The sequence below is a fragment of the Mixophyes fleayi genome, chromosome 10 (genome assembly GCF_038048845.1).
Source record: "Mixophyes fleayi isolate aMixFle1 chromosome 10, aMixFle1.hap1, whole genome shotgun sequence".
NCBI classification, from domain to species: Eukaryota; Metazoa; Chordata; class Amphibia; order Anura; family Limnodynastidae; genus Mixophyes; species Mixophyes fleayi.
This window is the reverse complement of record NC_134411.1, coordinates 88,143,400-88,161,565: the sequence shown is the minus strand read 5'-3', so window position 1 is coordinate 88,161,565 and position 18,166 is coordinate 88,143,400.

The following is an 18,166-nucleotide window of genomic DNA, read 5'->3' as shown; positions in this document are numbered from 1 at the left end:
CATGTATAAATGTTGAGAGATATGTTATAGGTAGTTTTGTATGTTCTATAGGTCATTCAGTGGGAGAAGAAAATTATCATGGCTGGCTAAAATCTGGAAAAACATACTACCACATCTGAGAGACCCTTTATTCTAATGCCTTTCAAACATTTCCATATTCATTTAACCAATGGGTCTTCTATTTCCATCACTCCAGCTCTTGAAATTTGGTGCAGCTCACAAATTGGCAGCCGCCACTCTTTGTAAGTGAAAGATACACTTTAAATTCTCAGGGGCACATTTTGAACACTAGGCGGTATATTACTAAACTGCGGGTTTGAAAAAGTGGAGATGTTGCCTATAGCAACCAATCGGATTCTAGCTGTCATTTTGTAGAATGCACCAAATAAATGATAACTAGAATCTGATTGGTTGCTGTAGGCAACATCTCCACTTTTTCAAACCTGCAGTTTAGTAAATATACCCCTAGGTGGCACTCTTCTGTTGAAATCTATGAATGATATATATTTATAGCTCTGTAGAGCAACCAAAATGGCAGCTCCAATGTATATCAATACATGTAAATGTGTGGAGAAATAAGTTTCAGTGTGCAGTATAGCTTACACCATTATGCTTTACCGAAACAGGGGATTTTGGGCCCAAATGAAGGGACCCGTCCATCTCAAAAAAAAAAAAAAAAAAAAAAGAAGAGGAAATGCTATTATGTTTGGTCAGTGCCTGTTTTAATTCCTTAAGTACACTAAACACCCCATTTACTATCGCTAGTCTGAGGTACATGGATAAGATAAATGCTTGTATCTGTGCACTTCCCTGTACAGACGTGAACAGAACTCCCAGCAGTTACTGGGTTAATAACACCTCATCGCCTGTGATGCATTCGCTGCTTTGTTTGTTGGCAGTTCCTCACCAGGTGTACCCAGAGCAGTTTGGGTTTTAATTAAGCGCTGGCAGCTGTTGTAGGAGAGAGAAACCGGAGAGGAGCTTTAAAGATACCATCACAAAAGCGAACAGGGCCAGAATTAAAGAGCACACCTCGAAACACTGAATGTGGGTCATCCAGCAGATTGCACTGGGGTTTTGCCACGGCTCAGGACATTTGCATCCAGCTGCCTCCGTCTGGATTTCTACTTAGCGGAGAGTTTGGCAACCTGGCACTAGCTTTTCTGCACCTTGTAACACCACAAGGAAAAATAGATCTAAATGTCAAGTTGTCCGCGTAGGAAAATAGCTGTTGTGCTGGATATAATTGTTATTATTTACTCTTATGTTGTGTCCTGTATTAAGGGGATTGTCTTATGGACATGTAAGGTGGACTGGTGATATAGTGATCATAATAAGTGCATTAGATATTCCTGCCCAGCAGAAAAGTGTCACAGGAAATTGGATTCATATATTGTCCACTTTGTGCTTTGGAAGGCTTTAAAAGAGATGCCCCCCCCTACCCCCGTTCTAAATATTTAGTAGTAAACCTCACTTCCCCCAACTAGCAGGGTTCAATGACCACCACACCCCAGGGCACAGAGTTTCTATGATACAGGAGCAGGTGTCTGTTCGATTTCCACCACCACTGGCACGCTCCTCAGGACCGTCACATTCTCTGGACTGGATGAAGGTCAAGTCTCAACTGCGAAATTCGCAACGACCAACCGTCATACCATGACGTTTTTGCACAAAGGCGGAAATCAGGACTGTCCTGAGAAAAACAGGCTCGTTGGAGCCTGTGCATAGTTGGGGCTCTCAAAATGTTGAATCAAAAATGCTGGACACTCGTAGGACCTAACGTTCTGTGTGTCCACAAAATCCACCACATACTCTCTTTATTTTTTTTAAGTTTATGTTCATTGAAGAAACAAGAAGATTCAATAAGACGATGAACAAATTATAACAACCCACAGAGTTGTCTCCACATAATTATGTAGTGTTTCAAGGGTAACTGGGATAGGGAGGAAGAGGGTGGGATTGCAGGTGCAAAACAGAATAAAAACTGAGGTACTATACTAACAATAATGCAAAATAACAGCAAACAGAGGTCAAACATAATTCCAGAACAGGAAAAAACAACAAGATAACTTCCTTTTGTAAGTTGTACATTGTATACGATTATGAATGAGCAGAGGAGGTCCCGGGGACACAGATACTGATTCTAATGCTGGTTAATTGGTAGTTTAAATGGTATGTAGTTGAAAAGTCGACCGTCAAATGTCAACAGTCAAAATGTGTAAACATTTATAAGGTCAACACAGTTAAATTGTTGACAGTAATTTAACTGTGTAAAGTCGACAGTATGTCGTCAAATCTATCCACTTATGTTTACATTTCGACTGTTGACTTTACAACCCTGTCTACATTTTACATGTCGACAATTTAATTGTGTCAACATTCCGAACCTGTAGACATTATGACTGTCGAATTTATAAATGTGCAGAGATTATGACCGTCGACCTTATGGTGTAGACATTTTCACGGCCCACATTTTGACTCTTGACTTTCCCTTCCCAACCCGTTTAAATTATGAGAAAATAAGTATTAGAAGTTAACTCTTTCAGCGCCATGGACGTTGCTTCACATCCCACTCTATGGGTGCCACTGACCGGCACTCTACGCTGCATGGCACTCATTGATCATTTACTGCCATACAAGAGTGCAGAACCGCAAGGCAAATGGTCTTTTGTGGTGGCTTGCGCCCACTGTGGCACAAATGCACCTGTTTTTTTTACAGGGAAGTGCATGGATTTGTGGGCCAATAAGGAGGAGTCGAATTTGTAGGGCTGTGTGCTTGCTATGAAATTGTTTAATGGATGGAATTATTTAAATGAGCTGGCAAGAATAGAAAAGGATGAATTTAGGGAGGCATTCCCTAGGGTACACAGATTTCTCCTCTCTGCAACATTTATTTAAATCTCCAGTTGATCAGAGGTGCCAGAAAAACAACCTTATCCCTATATGTATAATGGGAACTTAGACGTACAGAGTCTTCCTTTACAATGAGCACAGTTTTATTCTTCTTGCAAAAGGACTTGATTTTCCCACCACCTTGAAGATATCAAGTCTAGTCTTACACTCATAGTGAGAGGCATTTTGCTAACTCACTGCAGCTTGAGACTCTAATATTCACTTTATCTGCAACCAAAACTTTCTTTTATAACGAATTCCACTGTGCGCTTGTCAGTTTGGTGGTACTTCCTCTGGTGAAGATAACATTCTTTCCCTTTGATCTCAAGGGATGTCCTCTCGTCTTTATCAACGGGCTGGTGTATGGGGAAATCTGCTAAACACTTGTTGTATCTGACTGTAGAAACCTGGATTAGCTCAGCCATTCTTCATAATCCTTCTTGTTGTTGTCTTTCATGATGTGAACTCTGCACTTTGAGAACAATAATACTTGGATGGAGCACAGTTACGGTACATACCCTCTAGTGTTTGTAAATTGCGTTTAGAAATCACAGTTCCACCATGGCCATTTGTGTGTTTACTTGTATTGCGTTCCATTGCAAAGTGGGAGCCTTTTTCAGAACACTGCTTGTTTTATTTCCATGCGTGTCCGCATTTCAATGGATTGGAAAGAGTACAAACGCTAGTATAAACGTGTATCATTAGGGCAGCACGGTGGCTAAGTGGTTAGCACTTCTGCCTCACAGCGCTGGGGTCACGATTTCAATTCCCGTCCATGGCCTTATCTGTGAGGAGTTTGTATGTTCTCCCTGTGTTGCTTGGGTTTCCTCCGGGTGCTCCGGTTTCTTCCCACACTCCAAAAACATACTAGTAGGTTAATTGGCTGTTATCAAAATTGACCCTAGTCTCTCCCTCTGCCTGTCTTTGTGTGTGTTAGGGAATTTAGACTGTAAACCACAATGGGGCAGGGACTGATGTGAGTGAGTTCTCTGTACAGCGCTGCGGAATCAGTGGCGCTATATAAATAAATGGTGATGATGATAATGATATGCATTTAAAATGCATTTTTAGTAGCGTTGAAAAATTAATCTAAAATGCTAGTGGCCATGTACCCTTAGGGAGTCATTACATTTGGCACGAAGCACCCCAGTAATGTTACTAGTTTCTAGTGAATCGATCGGCCGCATTCTCATGGAATTTTGGTTCAGCCAACAGAATGACGGCCTCCACTGCGAGGTTGCTCTTTAAAGAGGTCAGAAAATAAGAATTTGTTGCAATTACACTTTGTACCCACTTCCAAACTCTCTGGGGCAGGTAACTTGCTTCTTTTTACACTAACGAGATGCCTGTAAGTCTGTTACATACCTGTCGCTTTCATACTGGAGCCAATGGTGTAAGACACAAAATGGTGAAAACAATAGCAAAAAAGTATTCTCAAGGGGGGAATTCAATTGGCCTGCACACTATTACCATTATTTCAGTAATAGTGCTCCTAAATACCTTTATTACGGTAGATTCAACTCCGGCTTTTTGCTCGCAGCTCCCTGAAATTTACCGTAAAATGAAAGTGAATATTTAATAAAATAAGTAAATATTTATTACAGTTTCCTCTCTGCCCCTCGTTCCTTCCAACATCCCTCTCGTGCGATCCCCTTACTTCTGTAAGGACTTCCCCTCCCCCCACAATCCTAATTCCATTTAAAATTTTGAAAAAAAGAACGTTTAGGTACCTAGTAACAAAGGGATTGTGTTTTATCTCGTTACCCCTTGGCTTTTTCTACATTTAACATTGCACCATTTGTTAACACTTCACTTACTGCCTCCGTTGCCATTCAGTTTGGATATGTACAAATATGTTATATTTTGGTTTACTGTATCCACATACTTGTCAATTTCAATAAAGACATTAAAAAATATGAACCTGCTGTGTGTTTTTTGTTTTGTTTTTTAAATGTAAGTTGCATTTTTCATATGTTTTGTATTTGTTTTTGTTTTTTTTCTTTTTATCCAATGTAATTGTCTGAAAAAACTAAGTAATGTCAATTACCAATTTTACCCAACAACCACAAAATGTCTAACTTTTCGAAACAAACCCTTCATTGGTTGTACAATATTAACACACGTGTCAGAGAGTATATATAGGGCAGATGGCGCTCAACTTGAAACCGCACCTCCTATGGGGGGCAAATCTATTGTCAGATAATTGTCAATTCTCCACATACTGTATCGTTGACGCTCGAAGGAGCCATTAGATAGAACATGGTGATTTTGATCCCCAATTAGTCTTTGGATAATAAAGAACTTCTTTTGAATTACTTTGCTGTTATCTACAAAGTAGGTATATTATCATAATTAATAAGAAATGTTGGACGTGTACAAAGTAACAGAACATCATTAGCAACTAATATTTAATATTACAGAATTAATTGTGAACTAATGTTAAAAAATTAAAGCCATTGTTTTCAAGCTCCATGTAAAAGATCTCTATTTATAGGGCCTAGACATAGACGTTTTTTGTGTTTTTACTTTTTTTTTTTTTAGTCTTTTCTGATCTGTTTTAACTAGCTGTATCCTCGGCTTCCTCAGATTGTAAGGGGACAGGGAAAGGGTAGAATATTAGTGAATAAATACAAAACAAACAAATACACTTGTGTTTGCCGTAGACTAATTTGTAGCGTTGACCATGTCCCGATTTATGGTGGTGAAAGGTTGGGGCCAATTTAGGGATTTTGATTTTAGTTCAATGAGGCTTTCACTGGAGAGACCAGAGGTGTGGCAAGTTTTGTCCCAAATTTCCTCCACCCAATTCTTGAGAGGTATATTGTTGCCATACTGTATGTTATTTTTTTTCTTTGCTTTAAAAAGTCAAACATGGCATACAGGCAAAAAGTATGAACTTGGAGGTGAACTGAGGATAGTTGCCAATTGTCTGTAGTTTCCATGGATAGTTGCAGGTTATTAAAGATTTGCTCCAGGAAAAGTTAGTCCACATTTTTTCAGCACTGACGAACTGCGTAATAAAGTTTATATTTTTTCCTGCATATTAGAGGCACTTCCTAAGTTATGATTTATTGTAGAGGGGTATTTAAAATAAAAAAAATGGCATTATAATCTAGTTCGGTACACATGACGGTAATTATAGTGTCCAAAGATCCACTGGGACTGTGCCTCACACGACGGGCTTGGATCCATCCACTCCAAAGCAACGCGTCCCTGGAAATGACTTTAAAATATTGGCAACGTTGAATGATGAGCCTGTCTCAAGGCTGCTGCTGTTCTGTGTATGCGGAGAGGGAAGATCATTGAATAATAATGTAAATGCTTTGCTTGTTTTTTTTCGTACAAGTGTGTCTGCAAACGGGTAAAGGGAGGGGAAACTGTTGTTACTCATATCAATCAAGCAAGTTACTCATTGAAAGCAAACGTCTGATTGGTTGCTATAGGCAACACCACCTTTTCTATACAGTCCCCTGTAGGATATTTTTTCACAAATGTTCCTCTGCCTATTCTGCAGCAGAACTTGCTTTTCTTGATTTACTTGTCTACAATCATACTTTAATGGGACACTGATCAAGCTTATCCTTGTTTCAGAGCACTGTGTTAAGCTGGGTACACACTACAGAATTTTTCACCAACTTTTTATGCCGATCGATTTTACATGCAATCGATGGTCCGATCGCTCTGTCCATGGACTGTAAAAGGAAGAGTGGACGTCCCTTTAGCGACTTTTTACAGCCATGTTGTCGTGAGCAATGATTGCAATTTCGTACACACTGAAGCAACATTCGCGGGAGATGTAACGATATACCAAAGACATTAGCATAAAGGGGCAGAGCTTTCGCTATAGTTAACACCCAAAACCGCATAAAAAGAGAAGGCAACACTGTCTCTTCATTCGTTCCTATTTATATATCTACAGGTTAATATGACTTGTTGAATAGTTTATAAAGGTTAAAGTTTATAAAGGGTAAATATGAATAGATTCACAACATAGATGCAAAGGGTAATAACACACGTGCCTTATACACATGTAATGGTCTGCAGCCAGACAGGTGCAATACACATCTATACAAAACACAAGTCAGTGATGTGCGGATACCGCACCATGTGGGACTGGTACAGGCATCACAAATTTACATACACACGCCCCCCAGGTTGAGGAAGTATCGGAGGATTGTCGTGGATCGGTCTGAAGTTTATACACACTGCACAGCGTAAACGAAATTGAAACGAAAATATTTAACTGTACGACCAACCAAATGAGGCAACAATCGTCCATTTGGGCAAACTTTCGACCATCGTATCACTAGACACACTGACCCGACTTTTGAACTATCGGTCGTATGTCGGCTGGTTGAGCCGATTATTGGACGAAAACCATGTAGTGAGTGCCTAGCTTAAGAAGGGGTAGAGGTAGAAAAGTTTGGGGAAGGTCAAGGTGACATTGGTCCATCCTACCAAGATGCACTGGGGTGGCACATGAGCAGCGAGCCATGAATGGTGGCATTTCTGCCACTGGGATAATGGGTCACATGGTCGTTTTAGAACACTGTGATTTTCTGACCAGGATAATTGGGACGTTTTAATTCAAGAATACACTCAGTCAGTTATACCCCATTCATACTGCACCAAAATACCGGGTTTTTGCCGGGGCGAGCTCAAACGACCCGGGTCTTGGTGCAGTATGAATGGTAAAAGTCAAAAATCCCGGGTCTAAAAACCCGGGTCTTCAACCCGGGATTTATCGAGGGGTAATTCCCGGGTCGGACCCAGGTTGCCTGCACTATGAATGGTGCAACCCGGGTTTTTCAACCAGGGTTGCAAAGAAAATAAGCTGATTGGTTGTCTGCCTGTCTCTGGAGGATGATGTCATCGGTGGGAGCCCGTGGAAGAAAAAAAAAACAGTCACCTTTCAATGACATCACCATTTTTCAGCCAATGAAAACTGCTCTGGTGATGACTCCCACAAATTGCCAGGGCACAGACTTGTGCAGTAAGAATGGGGTCAACCCGGGAAATTCCCGGGTCTGAGGTGCAGTATGAATGGTGTTTCTGAGCTGGGACGCTCCGAGCCCCGGCAAAAACCCGGCTTGAAAAACCCGGGATATTGCCGGGGCGGCAGTATGAAAGCGGTATTATAATGAATATGGAACACTTCCCATATCACACCAGGGCAATTCTGTTGTCGAGATGCTGCATAGGAGATAGAACAGCATTTTTCAAACAGTTTAATGTGATGCAGATTGAGCGTCTCCTCACTTTAGAATGCCACTATTTCCTGGACGGAAAGTTTCAGCACTCTAGAATTCCCGTTTCGTTTTGCCTTTAGTCTCTCTTTAGTTTTTGCTGTAATGATTTGCAGATTATTAGTTTTATGAACCTCTGTGGAGGTAAGAAGAACATTGCCCAGTTCCATCACTCTATTCTTAGTTACATATGCCTGCACATTATGTCGTACAGTTATCACCATGAAAACGGATTGAACTTCACTACTTGGTAAATCTATGTAGTTGTGTTAAATCAATTGAACCCTGTTATGTTATGTTACAAGATTTGTAGCTTTTTTTTTTTTCCATCCGACTCATGATACCTTGACGCACACTGGTGTGTGGCCCAATTAACCTTTTCTTCACCCGTTTACCAAATTTGACTTCTCAGATGTAAAGAAAATAGTTTTGTTCACATATTTTAACATATGAATCCTCTGACAATGGAATAGTTAACAGGATTGTATTCAACTGTATTGAGATAACATTGAATAATAGATGTTCAATGCAGGTTGATTTTTTCGCAAGACCTTGTTAACTGCTTCATTTACATAATATCTTGGAGTCCTGACCTGCAGACAAATTATAGGACCCAGGCCCTTATCAAATTTGGACAGGTTAGGTGATTCCATGGGGCTGCATTAGTGGGGTATGCTGATGATTACACTCTGTTAGTAATAGCTACTAGTGATTAATATTAATCGTTCTCGGTCATCAAGAGATCGATGAAACCTCACACGCACAGTGATTCCATTATAATAACGCCTAATTTGTCTGAATTAGCCAACAAAATTGCCAAAGCATCCTGCAGTGGAACTAAAAGCCCCAGCATGTCCGGGCCAGCCTCTGCGACATTTTTAAGACAGCTGGTCTGCCACACATTGCCATCTCTGAGTGAGAGGGATCAGTGCCAGATCTCTGCATACCAGGTACAGCTGCTGCAAGACTCCGTTGCTATTTAGGACAGTCTTTCCTGATAATTTGCTACATGCACAAAAGAGGTGAAGATATAGAACCTCAAACTCCATTTCATTTCCGTTCCATTGACAATCCGGAAATATTCTTAAAGTATTGTCTACTGCAGTATGAGCTGGTTACTGCCTAATTTAGTTTATGTTGATTGATTTTAGCTCTCCAAGGACTAGATCTGAGAGCTACATATAGGTCCTGAACCATCAAGGCACGCAAAACAAACGTAAAAAACGCACATAAATTGGGCATACGCACTTCTGCATTCAACAAGGAGCGGATGTAAAGATACGTATGTTGATGAATTCGGATCGAAGTGACGATACTCTCCAGGATATATAAGTAAAATATAAAGTCCCAATAATACGCAAAGAAATGTTTTTTTCTTCAATTCATTTTTACCTGTTAATAATATTAATAACAAAACATTAAAAAAAAAGTCTTTCTTTTTCCCCCCATAAAATTAATTTATTAGGATGTTATTAATGTCCACTATACATAAAACAAATTTTTAGAGTTGCTTCTAATTGCAAACACATGTTCTATCGTGCATACACATCCGTCATCACTATCACTCGGCATTTACACCTGACCTGTAGCTGGTGTAAATGATACGACAGAAAAACACATACCTGAGAGATGCCCAAAGCTTGAACTGAATGTTGCTGCATGCGCTAGAGCTTGGCACGCCCGTCCTGAATATTGACTACGTGCATACGGTCAGTTCGCTGTTCCGCCCATGAAATCATATGCTGTAGCAAGGATCCTTTGCTCTTGGAGACAGATTGGACGTGCTGCTTTCTCTAGCGTTTGGTTAGTTTCTGGGCGTGCACAGTGCATTTTTACGCAAAATGCGGCACATATATCGGCATTTACGTTCCTTAGTGCATCATGCCCATATAGTTTCTGAGTAAAGTAGATAGACTTAGAGGTCCATTTATTAATATCTGGTGATAAGGTTGATTTTCTTAACACCTATCGCCGTAATTTATCATTAATATCTCACCCAGGCAGCTGAGCGTTACTGGTCGTGGAGCGGCGAGGGTTAACTAACCACTCCGCCAAGCCAGTTGGAGAGGATAAGCGCAACCGTGATTCGGCTAGCCAAATTGGGCTTTCAGTTCAACGTAGTAAAAATAAACAAATAAATAATGGTTAAAAAAAAAAAGATTAGGATAAACAAACAAATATATAAAAAATATTGACCCTTGAAAAAATGCTTTAATCAAGAGTAGAGCATTTTTCCATTGATTTCCACTGTGGCCTAGTGGTTAGCACTTCTGCCTCACAGCACTGGGGTCATGAGTTCAATTCCCGACCCTGGCCTTATCTGTGTGGAGTTTGTATGTTCTCCCCATGTTTGCATGGGTTTCCTCTGGATGCTCCGGTTTCCTCCCACACTCCAAAAAAAACATACTAGTAGGTTAATTGGTTGCTATCAAAATTGACCCTAGTCTCTCTCTGTCTGTCTGTCTGTGTGTGTGTCTACATTAGGGAATTTAGACTGTAAGCTCCAATGGGGCAGGGACTGATGTGAATGAGTTCTCTGTACAGCGCTGCGGAATTAGTGGCGCTATATAAATAAATGATGATGATGATTCTATTATTGGTGATAATAGAACAAATTTTGCAGCATTGTTAAATAGACTTTCCCATGCTTTGCAACTATCGAAGGTCAGACCCAGCAAATCTTAGCGCCTATGAGCTGTGCTTTGCCATCTAGCATGACTCACCCTCTTGCATGTCACCGGGTTCAGCAGCCTACTAGACCATTGAGCGTTGAGAGGGTGACACGCTAGGGTTTGAGGACAGCAGCCCTGGACGGGCAGATCAGCCCGGCAGATGAGTGATTAGCATATAAGAGTGGTGCTGGGCATTGTTATATTCCTCCAGTACCCTCTCCCCTGCATGTCACCGCTCTCTATAGAGGTCGAGTGCCAGTATCTGTGACTTATGTGGGAAGCGATGGCAGTAATATAACAATAGGTGTAGCACAGTAGTAACTGCACCAGGGGCTCTGGGCGTCCTGCTATGACCCCAGTATGCTTAACAGGCTCAGAGATGCTTGGCTCTTTTCCTCCTCTTGTGACCACAGGATCACTGGCGCGACCTCTTTAGCACTTTATAGGAAGCTTTCTAAACCAGAAGCACTCCCGAGAGAGATCACAACTGGGAAGCCTCTGATATCTAGCTGACCACATCAGTGTTTGGGGGATCCTGTTGTAGATTTTACACAGGGGTGCGGGGGCCTTAGGGCTCATAACCACTGGTGTTTTTATCACACAAAACCTCATGTAAATGGATTTGATAGACCCATTGGCGTTTTTACTTGCATTGTGTTACATATTCTTGCAAGCACGGTGGCTCAGTGGTTAGCACTCCTGACTCACAGCACTGTGGTCGTGAGTTCGATTCCCGACCATGGGAGTTTGTATGTTCTCCCCGTGTTTGCGTAGGTTTCCTCCGGGTGCTCTGGTTTCCTCCCACACTCCAAAAACATATTAGTAGGTTAATTGGCTGCTATTAAATTGCCCTTAGTCTCTCTTGGTTTGTCTGTCTGTGTAAATTAGGGGATTTAGATTGTAAGCACCAATGGGGCAGGGACTGATATGAAAGTTCTCTGCACAGCGCTGCGGAATTAGTGGCGCTATATAAATAAATAATGATGATGATGTTCTGTTTTTTTTTGCCTTGTTAACGCATTGGGAAGAGTACGGTGAGCTTAAAACTGTGTTTTTAATAGCATTTTTTTTAAAATATAAAAGAAAACGCGAGGCTTTAAGGCACACATGTGTACTAGAGAGGTTAAGTGCCGCCCAATTTATCCGATAGCATACTCGGTACACCAAAGCAGGAATCTCTTCTGGGGGAATTGATTGTTTTTGAAAAGTAATTATCCTGTTTTAATAATGAGCATGTACCATCTCGTACTGATCACTGGCCCCCTTTACATTTCACCAGTCCTAGTTTTACCAAACCAATACGGTCGGAGGCCGCACCTGTTTCTATGATGTGTACTAGGATTCTGTACCGAGCCACGAGAGTGGAGCTCAAGCTTCTGTTGTTGTCAAAAGAGGGAGATGATGTGATTATCTCTGTTCCTAGAGGTTACAATGAGGATAATTCACTCTGTGTGGTTTTTTTTTTGTTTTGTTACTGTCTCATTCCCTTGCTCACTCTCCTAGCATTCCTCTTCCCCTCCTCTATTCTTCTGTTCCCTTTGGATCTATACATATCCCCTTGCCCTCCCCCCGCCTCCTTGCGCACACCTCTGACGCTCTTGGTATAGTGAACAGATGGCAGGCGACAGACGCTGCTGAGGTGTAATGCGATTATAGCGAGCTCATTTCAATCGCTTGCTCCCTCCTGTGCCTTCCACCTCCCCTCTCTCTGCCACCAGACCCCCTCACACCTGCCATGTGTCTCGGGGTTTTTGCCCCATGGCAGGACACACGTTAAAGGGAAGACACTATACTTGTTTTTTTCCACAGAAAAAATTATTTCACATCTTAACAGTATAGGGAAATGACAACTTGCGGGCATGGTCTTGTGATTGTATTATAGAGAACATGATCGTATTCTGGGAATAACAGACTGTATAACCTCTATGGGGTATATTTACTAAACTGGGGGTTTGAAAAAGTAGAGGTGTTGCCTATAGCAACCAATAAGTAGAGATGCTCACTGACCCCCGTGTTTTGGTTTTGGATCTGGATTACCTTCGGGTTTTGGTTTTGGATCTGTATCTTTTATTAAAAAAAAATGCTAAAATATGCTAAAATCACATAATTTTGCTCTTTTTTTGATCCTACATTATTATTAACCTCACTAACACTAATTCCAAGTCATTTGCAGTCAATTTTGACCACCTCACAGGTCACAATATTATTTTCATACACTTTATATTAGACCCTACACTTAGTAGTGCAAAATCAGAAAAAAAGCCTGCAAGGACTTGTATATTTGTATTTGTATTTCAGCAATGACAAATTCAGCAATGGAACTCTTGTCTTTGGGTGTATATAACACCATACACTTTTTGTACACTACACCTACCCTCTTTCTCAATCTATCCTATCCCTCTCTCAAATGGCGCTAGATCGCCGTGGAGGACGGTATTTATACATTCCAAAACTCGCAAGATCCGAGATCCGACAATGTCACAATGACGTTTGCCTCGATTTGGATTCTGAATTGGAGCGAAAGTACAGGACCGACTCGGCTCGGTACTCGAATCCCCAAAGTTCGGGTGGGCTTGGTTTTTTGGGAAACCAAACCCGCCCATCTCTACCTATAAGATTCTAGCTGTCATTTTGTAGAATGCACTAAATAAATGATAACTAGAATCTGATTGGTTGCTATAGGCAACACCTGGGGCTAGATTTACTAAATTGCGGGTTTGAAAAAGTGGAGATGTTGTCTATAGCAACCAATCAAATTCTAGTTATTATTTATTTAGTGCATTCTACAAAATGACAGCTAGAATCTGATTGGTTGCTGTAGGCAACATCTCCACTTTTTCAAACCCGCAGTTTAGTAAATATACACCTATGTCTCATGTCACACAGAGGACAGGAGATTACGTGGTATGGTCCAAACCCCCTAATAAGGGGACAGTTAGAACACAGACATGCATTCTCTTTTATATCTAAGGGTAGACACATGCCATAGGTCATAGGTCCCACCTGTCTCTACCACAGCCACTACGGACAATATCCAAAGCCATTTAAAAGGCCCCTTCTGTTCTTGTGTCATTGTATAGGGGGATTGAGTCCTCTAGTGTGCTTTTCTATGTTTTCAAGACCCCGGAGCACTGTACTGTGGTGAGAAATTGACCTTTTTTTCTCCAACACTTAATAATAGAAAAATTAGAACTTTAAAAGACATTCTCTCCCCATAAACCTTCCGTGTACCAGAGACAGGTCTGGCGGGCTTGGTAATGTTTTTTTTTGGGATAGGCGAGGAGGAGGTGTACGGCAGGGTCATCAATAGCAAAGTCTTGATGAAAATAAAATATGCTCCAAAGGACATTACAGAGAAGTAAATAAAAGAGATAAAAATGGAAATTTCAAGCTCGCTGCGTCTCTTCTGATAAAGGGAATAAGACGGAGAGGGGGAACAAAGCGTGGTGAGAAGGTTACCGTCACTTTAAGAGCTAGCCAGGGCTGCACAGGGCTGATAACACAGAGGATGAAGCCTGTTCTAGTGAGATAACACCAAATCCTAGTATGTGCTATCCCCAACTCAGCTCTGCAGGACCCAGCACCGCAGCCTGACAAAGTGCCATTTAAGATAGAATAAATACAGGCGGCTCAGCCTGTTACTAGAACCTTATTAATCTGCTGCTCACCATTTAAAATGTTGTTAAAAATACAGAGTTTAGCAGACAGAGGCTGAATGGTTTCGGAATCCATCACAAGCCGCCAGTGTTCCCCTATTGTCTACCGCAATTTTCTGTCTCTTAACCCTTCCAAGGCTAGTATCTTGCAGAGCAATTGATTTATTAACTTCCTGCAGCTCGGAAGATGGGTCCGCGGCAAGGAGAGGTTTCTGGCACAAAAAAGGGTCAAAAAGTAAATAAGTGTGTCTGAGGGGGTGTGTCTGTGTTTAATACAGGGTCTTTTCTGCCACAGGGAGGAAAATGAGCCTGCTGAGAATTAGCCTAATCAATAATGAGTACAGTTAGACAAATATACATGACAGCAGGCATGTAGGGCAAGTGCAGGGTTTAATGGGATGGGAGTCACTTAGGGGTAAATTTATCAAGCCAGGTTTGAAAAGTGATGTTGCCTATGGCAACCAATCAGATTCTAGCTGTCATTTATTTAGTACATTCTGCAAAATGATAGCTAGAATCTGATTGGTTGCTATCGGCAACACTTTCACTTTTCAAACCCGACGGAAACTCGCAACTTGATAAATTTACCCCTTGGTGTGAGAAGGAAGAATGTTATAAGAGGGTTATATGGGGACAGAATGATAGGATTTATATGTATGTAGTAAAGGAAATATATGTTCTGCTTATAAGTAATTTGCATGTTATGTGCAGAAAAATAGAGCATTTGTTAATCTACAGAAAAGATGTTATTATCCTGAATGGGAAGTGACATTATATATTACTTTTCAAGAAAAGGCAGCCTATCAGCTCGTTAGGAACTGATGACATCATTGAGCGGTGAGGCACATGCAAACCTCTCAAAATTTTAAAAGCAAAATCGGGAGACACCTAAGCCCCTCCCACAAATGACGACCAGAACCAATCAAACCATGTCTATACTATCATGATGTCACACCCCTTTCTGGGGCAGTAGACAGTCCCACCAAAATAAGGGCTTTAGAGAGGTGTCCACTTAAAACAGACGTTAAAGTTATTTTCACACATCTACCTAAATGCTGTTTTCAATCATAAGATAGCATTCAAATGAATTACAATGATTTGCAAATAATTCCACTATCAATTGGGGAATATATTAAAGTATAATTTAAAAATATATACTGCAATATATATATATATATATATATATATATATATATATATATATATATATATATATATATATTATACACATATAAACCTGTGGCTTTGTTATATAGATCATACATACAAATGTAGAATGTGACATCAGGCATACTGAACAATAGCAGTGTTAATCTGCAGTTGCCTATACAGACAAGGATGGCTCTCGCCTTTCTGCTGAATGAAGAGATTATGAGCCCCTCCCCTCTTTTTCACAACTGTCTTTTTAATTACCAAAACATGTACAATTACAGTGCAAAAAACATCAACTCCAACACAAAATGGAAACTGCTTATTTACAGTTTTAAATACATAACCCTTGAGAGCTGTCACAGGGGTAATAGGACTAACATGCTACAGACAGACACCTAAACTCAAAAGACCTCACACCTAAACAGTATCTATTTGAATTGACTTGTGCTTAATGCAGCCCCGTTTGATAGCCATCACAAATTGCAGAGCCGTAGAAACAAAAAGATTACTTTCGGGTGGCTTTTATATAAAGCAGACCCTTATTTGGTGACTAGAATACACAGCAGATTACATTTAGATAGCTAGCGGGTAATACAAATCAATTTCTAGTATACATTATAGAGCCCATTCACTGGTTGCTAGCATACAATGCATAGTCCAATCATTGGTTGCTAGAATATAATGCAGAGCTTATTCACAGATGTCTAGTGGACAATGCAGAGCCCATTCACTGGTGGCTAGTAGACAATACAGTGTCCATTCACTGGTGTCTAGTGGACAGTGCAGAGCCCATTCACTGGTGTTTTCAGTGGACAATGCAGAGTCCATTCACTGGTGTCTAGTGGACAATGCAGAGTCGGTTCAGTTTATTCACTGGTGGCGAGTGGACAATACAGAGACCATTCACTGGTGTCTAGTGAACAGTGCAGAGCCCATTCACTGGTGTTTAGTGGACAATACAGAGTTCATTCACTGGTGTCTAGTGGACAATGCAGAATCCGTTCAGTCCATTTACTGGTGGCTAGTGGACAATACAGATACCATTCACTGGTATCTAGTTGACAGTTCAGAGCCCATTCACTGGTGTCTATTTGACAGTGCGGAGCCCATTCACTGGTGTCTAGTAGATAATGCAGAGCCCATTCATTGGTGTCTAGTGGACAATGCAGAGTCCATTCACTGGTGCCTAGTGGACAATGCAGAGTCTATTCACTGGTGGCTAGTGGACAATGCAGAGTCTATTCACTGGTGGCTAGTGGACAATAAAAAACTCAATTACTGGTTACTAGTGGACAGTGCAGAGTCCATTCACTAGTGTCTAGTGGACAGTGCAGAACCCATTCACTGGTGTCTAGTGGACAATACAGAGTCCATTCACTGGTGTCTAGTGGACAATGCAGAGTCCGTTCAGTTTATTCACTGGTGGCGAGTGGACAATACAGAGACCATTCACTGGTGTCTAGTGGACAGTGCAGAGCCCATTCATTGGTGTCTAGTGGACAATGCAGAGTCTATTCACTGGTGTCTAGTGGACAATGAAAAACTCAATTACTGGTTACTAGTGGACAGTGCAGAGCACATTCATTGGTGTCTAGTGGACAATACAGTAGTGGATAATGGAGACCCCAATAACTGATGGCTAGTTGATAATGCAGTCCTCATTTATTCACAGCTAGTGGACAATGCAGACCTCGTTTACGTGTGACTAGTGGACATTAGAGACCCCTTGCACTCACTTTCCCCTGCTTGTAAAATCATGTTGCTGTGTCCAGAGGCATCTAGCAGCCTGAGCTATGACAGCCTGATAGACTACTGTTTCCCCTCCTGCTGTGAGCTCTGGCTGCTGAAGATCCCAGCAGGGATGGAAATGAAGCACTGTCAGCCTATGATAGCTCAGGATGATAGACATTCTGGTGTTACATGACATTCTCTTCCCCCTGTGTACAGGAGGGGGGGACAGGATATCTGGTAACACAGATGCCTGGTGCCGGTTTAGGCAGGGGTCGGCAGATGGAGAGACTCTCCGGCATTGCTGAATCTTACAGCCTTAAAGCTTTTGTGAACTGAAAGTGAGAGCATGTAAGAGTCTGTATATCTTCCGCCCCTGGCTTCTCCCTACATGACACCTTCTGATGAGAGGCATTAGAGATGCATCACTGCATACATGCAAAATAAAAACATCCTAAGAATTACACCCAGCACACATGGTACTGTGTAGTTTTCTATGCATACAGAATTAGAGCACATAGGACCTTATTTAGAGTTACACGTAAGTCATTTGTATGATGTGAAGGTGCAACTTGCACGCTCACATCTTACGTCTGTAGAGTGACACATTTCTTGCACTTGCAGCCTCTTGTGCTTTGAGAGGCGGATGAGAAGCATTAACATTCATGTCCAGTACACATGTATCTACTGTACAGCACAGGCATACCCTTTGAGATGTGCCTTATTTTCAATTACACAGATCTTGAAATAAGATACGTATAAGAAGTACATTTTCCACCCACATATTCCAGGTACAAGTTTTGGATGATGATGATTGTTG